At 40.5% G+C, this 7,703-nt stretch overlaps 1 non-coding gene across 1 annotated transcript; it reads left to right on the top strand.

Moving 5' to 3' along the window:
* Nucleotides 1–6,184: 6,184 nt before the first annotated feature.
* LOC116150075 (U6 spliceosomal RNA) lies at nt 6,185–6,288 on the top strand. Its single transcript, XR_004133752.2, has one exon. It is a non-coding gene; the product is annotated as a U6 spliceosomal RNA (small nuclear RNA).
* Nucleotides 6,289–7,703: the final 1,415 nt, after the last annotated feature.

The raw sequence follows: 7,703 nt of genomic DNA, 5'->3' as shown, positions 1-7,703 counted from the left end.
CCTATTTAAGTCCTTCACTGATTTTAAAATTGGGTTATTGGTCTTCTTATTATTGGATTATAAAAGTTCTTTATGTAGTCTAGATACCATTTCTTTATCAGATATATGATTTGTAAATATTTTCTCACTTCCTGTGGGTCATCATTTCCCTTTCTTGATGGTGTCCTTTGAAGCACAAAGGTTTTTAATTTTGATGACGTACAATTTATCTATTTTTCTTTTGTTCATCAAGTTTTTGGTGTCATATCTATGAATCCATTGTCAAATATGAGGTCATAAAGACTTAACTCAACTCTACATTTTCCTCTAAGAGTTTTATACTTTTAGGTTTTGATCTATTTTTCACTATTATTTCTATATAATGTGAGGTAGGGATCCAACTTCATGCTTTTGCATGTGTCTATCCAGTTGTCCCAGCACTATTTATTGAAGACTGTATTTTCCCCTGGAATGACCAGAGCAATCTTGTCAAAAAACAGCTCGTTACAGACACATGGGCTTAATTCCAGACTCTCAGTTCTAGTTCATTGACCTACATTTTCTTCCTATGCCTGTAACACACTGTCCTGATTCTTGTTGCTTTGTAATAAGTTTTGAAATTGGGAAGTTATGAGTCCTCTAACTTTGTTCTTCTTTTTCAGTATTGTTTTGGTTATTCTGGGTCCTTTGCAATTCCATGTGAAATCTAGAATCATTTTGTCAGTTTCTACGAAGAAGCAAGCTGGGATTCTGATATTGATGGTGCTGCATCTGTAGATCAACTTGGAGAAGCGTGTTGCCACTTAACAATAGAAAGTCTTCAAATCCATGGACATGATGTCCTTTCCCGTATATTTAGATCTCCTTCATTTCTTTCAGCAATGTTTTGTAGTTTGAGAGTATGTATTGCAAATCTTTTGTTAAATGATTACTCAGCATTTTAATTTTTTTAGGCTATTATGAAAAGAATTGTTTTCTTAATTTCATTTTAAGATTGTTCATTGCAAGTGTATATATATACAATCAATAATTCTGCATACTGATCTTGTATCCCGCAACCTAGGTAAACTTGTTTATTAGTACTATTAACTTTTCTGTGTATTCCTTCAGATTTTCTATGTACAAATCATGTCATCTGAAAATATACTTTTATTTTTTCCTTTCCAATTCATTTCTTTTTCTTACCTAATTTTCTTGGTTAGAACCTCTAATACAATGCTGAATAGAAGTGGCAAGAGCGTACATCTTGTCTTTTTCCTGTCTTAGCAGGAAAGCCTACATACTTTCAGCATTAAGTATGATGTTAGCTGTAGGTTTTTCATGTATACGTTTTATCAGGTTCAGGAAGTTCCCTTCTACTCCTACTTTGACAAGTATTTTTACCACGAAAAGGGGTTGGATTTTGTGAAATGTTTTCAATGCATCTATTGGGATGATCAGGTAGTTTTTGTTATTTATTCTATTGATACTGTGTATTACATTAATTAATTTTTTGATGCTAAACCAAGCTTGCATTCCTTGGATAAATCTCATGTGGCCATTGTGTACAATTCTCATTATATTTGGATTTTTTGGATTCCATTTCATTTTTTAAACTATATTGTCTTCTCGTTATTGAGTTATATGAGTTATTTATATGGTATGGATACAAGTACTTTATTGAACGTATGATTTGAAAATATTTGTCCCAGTCTGTAATTTGTCTTTTCATCTTCTTATAAATGTGTCTTCCACAGAACAAACATTTTTCATCTTGTTGAAGCCCAATTTGTACTTTCCTTTTGTGGAACATCATTTTAGTATCATATCTAAGAGTTCTTTGCCCAGCCCAAGATCACAAACGTTTTCTCCTGTGTTTTCTTCTAGAAGTTTTATAGTTGTAGTTCTTAAATTTATATCTGTGATCCATTTTCAGTTTCTTTTTCTGTATTGTGTGAGGTAGGGTGTGAATTCACCTTTTTGTTTACTTATATCTAATTGTCCCAGAACTATTTGTTGAAAAAACTATATTTTCCTTGTCAAATTGCCTTGATGCTTCATTGAAAATCAATTAACCATAAATGTAAGAGTTTATCTCTGGACTCTTGATTCTGTTCGATTGATCTATCCAGCCTTTTGCCAGTTAGGTTTGAACACAGGTAGTGTAAGTCCTGTGACTGTTCTTCATTTTCCAAATTCTTTTGGCTATTCTAGGCACTTGCATTTCCATATGAATTTTAGGATCAGTTTTACAATTTCTACAAAAATCCTGTTAGCATTTCTGTAGGGATTATATGGAATCTAGAGACCAATCTGAGGACAGTCGCCATCTTAACAATTTTGAATTTGAATGTCTCATCATATATTTAGATATTCTAAAATTCCTCTCATTAATGTTTTATAATTTTCAGTGTACAAGTCTTACACTCCTTTTGATAGATTTATTCCTAAGTATTTGATTTTTTTGTGCTACAGTGAATGGAATTATTTTCCTAATTTCTTTTTTGTTGTTATTTGTTGCTAGTGTGGAGATGTACAACTGATTTTTTTTTCATTATATTGGCCTTGTATCCTGTGACTTTACTGAACTTTTTTAGTTCTAGCAGCTTTTGTGCATAGTAAGAGGGGAGTTCTTTAGGACTTTCTACACACGTGGTAATGTTACCTGTGAATTAAGAATTTTACCTCTTTTCTTCCCTAATAGGTGCCTTTAAATTCTTTTCATTTTTGCCTTGTTGCCTGTCCTGAACCTACAGGACGAAGTTGAATACAAGAGGCAAAACTGGATAGCCTTGTCTTGTACCTGATCTTAGAAGAAAGGCATTTGAGTCTTTTACCATTAGATATGATGTAAGCTGTAGTTTTTCATCAAATTGAGGAAGTTACCTTCTATTCTAAGCATTATTGAGAATTCTTATCATGATTGGGTGCTGGATTTTGTCAGAGCTTTTTCTGTATCTATTGTGTGATTGTGAGGGTTTTGTCCTTTATTTTCACCAGTTTTTTTGTTTTTGAGTTTTGTTTTTATGCTCAATTGGCTTCTCTCATTTCTGTTAGCATCTTGGCACTGTACCACCCATCTCATTATCAAGGGTCAGCCTTGTGTTCATATAAAAGGAAGGAAGGTGATCACTCTTCACTGGCCCCAGGATGCCAGTGCCCCCCCCGCATTATCTCCCAGCTCCTCCTGGTAAATTCACCGTGGAGGTAGAAGGCTGCTGCTTTTGCTGGTAAACTTTTTCTCTGGGGCCTGTGACATGCCCCCAAGCATTGACCGTGTTCTGGATGAACAACGTCTCTTCTGAGTCCAACAGTGTGGGGTTGTTTGTCGTATCCCTTTATTATCATTTCAATACCTGCATAATCTGTTGTGATATCCTATATTTTATCCCAATATTAATGATTTCTCTTTTTTGCCAGAGGTTTGTCAATTTATTGATTTTTTTCCCCAATGATACAGCTTTTTTTTTTTTTTTTGGCGGGGGGAGGTAATTAGGTTTACTTATTTATTTTTAGAGGGGGTACTGGGGATTGAACCCAGGACCTCATGCACGCTAAACATGCACTCTACCATTTGAGCTATACCTCCCCTACAAAGATATAGCTTTTTGTTTCATTAATTTTCTCTCTTGTTTTTTTGTTTTCAATTTTAGTGCTCTCTGCTCTTATCTGTATTATTTCCTTTATTCTGCTTGCTTTGGGTTTATTTTTCTCTTCCTTTTCTAGTTCCTTGAAGTAGAATTTAGATGATTAATTTGGTAAGAGGCCTTCAGTGATCTGACCTTTCCCGTTCCTACCTGCCTTCCGTGCCCCCCTCAGCTCACGTCTCTCTCCTCTGCCCCTCATCCTCGAGGCTCCTGCCACACTGGCCTTTGTCCTGTTCCTTTAACAAGCCACCTCATCCAGCCTCTCATCCTTTGCTCTCACTGTTGACTCTGATGGAAACATTCTTCCTTCAGATTCTTTGCATGACTGGCTCCTTCCCCCTGGACATTTAGGCCCCAGATCAAATATCACCTTCTCAGAGACACCTTCTCTGCCCACTCAACACGAAGACTGCCCCAGGAACACCTATCTCATCACCTTATTTTAGCTTTATCATACATTAATCATTTCTTAAAAAAAAAACAAAACAAAAACTATGTTGTCTGTCTCTCCCCAGGGAACCCAAGCTGATGAGATAAGAGATCTTCATTAGCTTAGCTGCATAATTCTTCACCAGGGCTGATTTTTACCACCAGGGGACATTTGGCAATGTCTGGAGACATCTTGGGCTGTCACAACTGGACAGGTGCTCCTAGCATCTCTTGAGTAGATGCTGGGAATGCCACGAAACATTCTACAATGCAAAGGCCGAAACAAAGAATTGTCCCGCCCCGAATGACAGCAGTGCCACAGTGGAGAAACCCTTTCCAGCTCATCTCTGATGCCCCAGCGCCTGGACCAGTGCCTGGCAAATCTGATGCCGCTCTAACATTTTTGCGGCATGAACGAATGAAATGTTTAAATTAAATGTTGGATTTAATTTTAAAGCCTAAAAGGCCCTTAGAGAGCAATTAAACCACAAGTTTTCACATTCTGCTTCTGGAAGCCTCAGGCTATGGGGCAGAGTTTCTGGAATTCTCTACACTATGAAGAATTTTCTGCTCAACACTGAAGACGTAAATTCTCTGGCTGTGGTCTGTTTTATATATTGGGATCCCAAGTATCTGACAAGTTCTACTGCTTAAAAAACTAGGGAAACCACTGTTCCAGACCAGTCCCCTCATTTCACTGGGCTGGAAGCCAGGACCCAGAGAAGCTGGGGGCCCCTCAGTGTTATTCCCCAGAGAGCCAGGCCTGGATCTCTTGAGTACCCGGCTGGCCTTGGTCACAGACTAGCTACAGCTCTGTGATTTGCTAAAGACATGATTTAGGAGCAAGATGATATGATGTAACAGTTACGAGCACCAGAGCCATACTGGGTGGGTTTTCACCGTGGCTCTGCCTCCAGCCAGCTGTGTGACCTTGGAAAAACCACTTAACCTCTCTGAGCTTTAGTTTCCCCTGAGGACCTGTAAAAATAGGGATATTAATAGGACCTACTTTACAGGGTTGTGGTGCAGATTTTAAAAGAGTTAAAATGTGAAAAGTGTTTGGAACAGTGTCTGACACATAATAACTGCTGTGCGGGGTGGGTGACCAACTCACCCCGTTTGCCTGGGACATTCCTAGTTGTAGCACTGAAAGTCCTGTGTCCCAGGAAACCCCTCAGTCTGAGCAAAGCAGAATAGTTGGTTATCCCAATTGTATGTGGATATTCAATCTTTTAAAAAAAGTCTGCATTAATGTTCAATAACCGTCTATATTAATGTTGTTTGACTTCTCATTACTAAGTACTTTTTTACTTAGTAGGTTATTTATACTGAGCATGAGGGAAGGTTACTGACAAATTAACACAGACGGGCTATCAGAGGCCATCTTTAGCCTACTTTCTTTTTTTTCTTTCTTTCTTTCTAGATTGTTCCCCCTTGCCGGATATGGTAATACATTAGTGAATTTTTTGCATTGCTTTATGCGAGTGATATTGCTTGGGTAGTACTTTTTTTTGTTTACATTCTAACATTATTCCCATTCCTCCCCAGATCATGAGATATAATCAATATACAGCGCTGTATAAGTTTAAGGTGCGCAGACAGCAACGTGATTCGACTTTCCCTACTTTCTAACAATGAAGTAAATGAAGCTGCTTTTTTTTACCGATTCGTGCAAGGAGACCCACAGCACCTCCCCTTGGAAAACACTCATAGAGCTGTTGGTTTCTTACCAGACCTCCTCAAACAAGAGAACTCTGTTTCTTTTTTTGAAAAGTCTATATTCCGAAAGTTCACCACTTCAGACGAAATCCTCCCAGCCGCACAGAACCTTAGAACTGGAAAGAAGGTTAGGAAATATTTAGGACAACCGTCCCATTTCCCAGATGGGAAGCCCACTCCCTCTCCTGAGGTCACACACTGGTAGTAAACGATGGCCCGGGGCTCCAACTCCTGGGTCACAGCACTCTCTGCGGTTCTAAACTGGTTCCATACCCGGGGGCAAGCTGCACAGAGAAGTGGGGGGCCCTGGAGTAAGAGGGAAGCCGTGTCACTGAGCAACCTCTACTCTCCTTCCATCCCAGGGGCTCCCTTTTCACCATCTGGACACTGAGCTGCAGCTTCAGTAGCCTCTGCAGAAGGGCTCACGTGCCGTGCTCGCTTCGGCAGCACAGATACTAAAATTGGAATGATACAGGGATTAGCATGGCCCCTGCGCCAGGATGACACACACATTCGTGAAGCAGTCCATATTTTTTTTTTTTTTTGGAAAAAAAAAGGGTTCATGTGCGGAAAAAAATTTTTTTGAAAGCCGCTCAATGACATCATAAGATTGACATATTTTCTTCCCTGGAAAATTTGTTCCCATGGAGAAAACTTAACCATTTCTTTAAATGACACGTCTCCCCCTGTCTGATAGATTTTACATGGTCGGAAAAACAGATGCGTGGGCCCTTTAAAAGCCAGCAGTTACAATGAAAGGCTCATTCACTTGAAGGAATGAGCTGGGTGAGTCAGGGCGCTGGTAACAACCGACCCAGATGTGTAATCTCATGCCCATCACTTAGAAAAATGTCACTTAGCAAAACGCTGCCATTTAGGGCCTCTTGATAGAGCCTGAGAGTGAGGGCTTGGGAGGGCCCTGAGGGGGGACAGTCCCCAGGAAGCAGGATGGAGGGGGACAGATGGCAGTGAGACCATCTAGAACCCAGGCCCAGGGTGTGGGACGTGGGCAAGAGGAGCTACTGGCGAGTTATGCCTCTCCCTCCCCACCCTCTTCCCACCCCCTCCCCACCTCCATATGATTTTAAGCTGAAACAGACAAACCTGGCTTTGGAGCTGGGAAAACATCCTGGGTTGACCCCAAGGATGAGAAAGACAACAAGAAACGGCAAAGCAAAGTGTGCAGCCTTTGTCCGTGCCGAGTCTGGGCTCTCCCTTGAGTGGGTCAAGGCTTAAAGGATGGGCCAGGAGGCAGACTGGATCCTCCACAGGCCTGGGTTTGAATCCCAGCTCAGCCACTCACCAGCTGTGCGGCCTCAGGAGAGTTGCCACACCTCACTGAGCATCCTTTCCTTGTCGATTAAATGTAACAGTACCTGCCTTATGAGGCCAGCGAAGGATTAAAAAGAGAGGGGGGCCATGCTCCTTACAAGGCTTCCGTGCCAAGGAAGGAGCTGCAGCTGCTGCTTATTAAGTACCTACTAAGTGCCCATCCGTGGGTGCCACAGCCTGAGCTCCTCACCCTTGGGCTATGTGTCTACTGGGGATTCTCCCCAAAGCTGGAACAGTTTAGAGTAGAGCTGTCACCATGGTCATTTGAAGCCAAAATAGCTTTGGGTCAGAGGACATCCTGAGACACTCAGAGTTCATCAGTCTTTGCCATGAGTGAGTGTGTTTGGCCAGCCCTCCCCACATAATAGGGGCTCAAGAAATATTTGTCGAATGAGTGACTCAGTGATGGAAGAAATTAATGAAGGACTGAATGTTGATGAATGTCTCCTTCTGGATGGAAGGAGAGAAAAAAAAAAAAAACAACTCAGAAGTTCACGAACATAATGTTGAATGAAATAAGCCAGATACAAGAGAATGTTCCGTGTGATGACATTTGTATAAATTTCTAGAACAGGTAAGATAAATCTATGCTGACAAGAGTCAGAATAACAGTTCCCT

Source organism: Camelus dromedarius, chromosome 31, assembly GCF_036321535.1.
Source record: "Camelus dromedarius isolate mCamDro1 chromosome 31, mCamDro1.pat, whole genome shotgun sequence".
Lineage (NCBI taxonomy): Eukaryota > Metazoa > Chordata > Mammalia > Artiodactyla > Camelidae > Camelus > Camelus dromedarius.
This window is presented reverse-complemented; position numbering and strand designations above follow the sequence as displayed.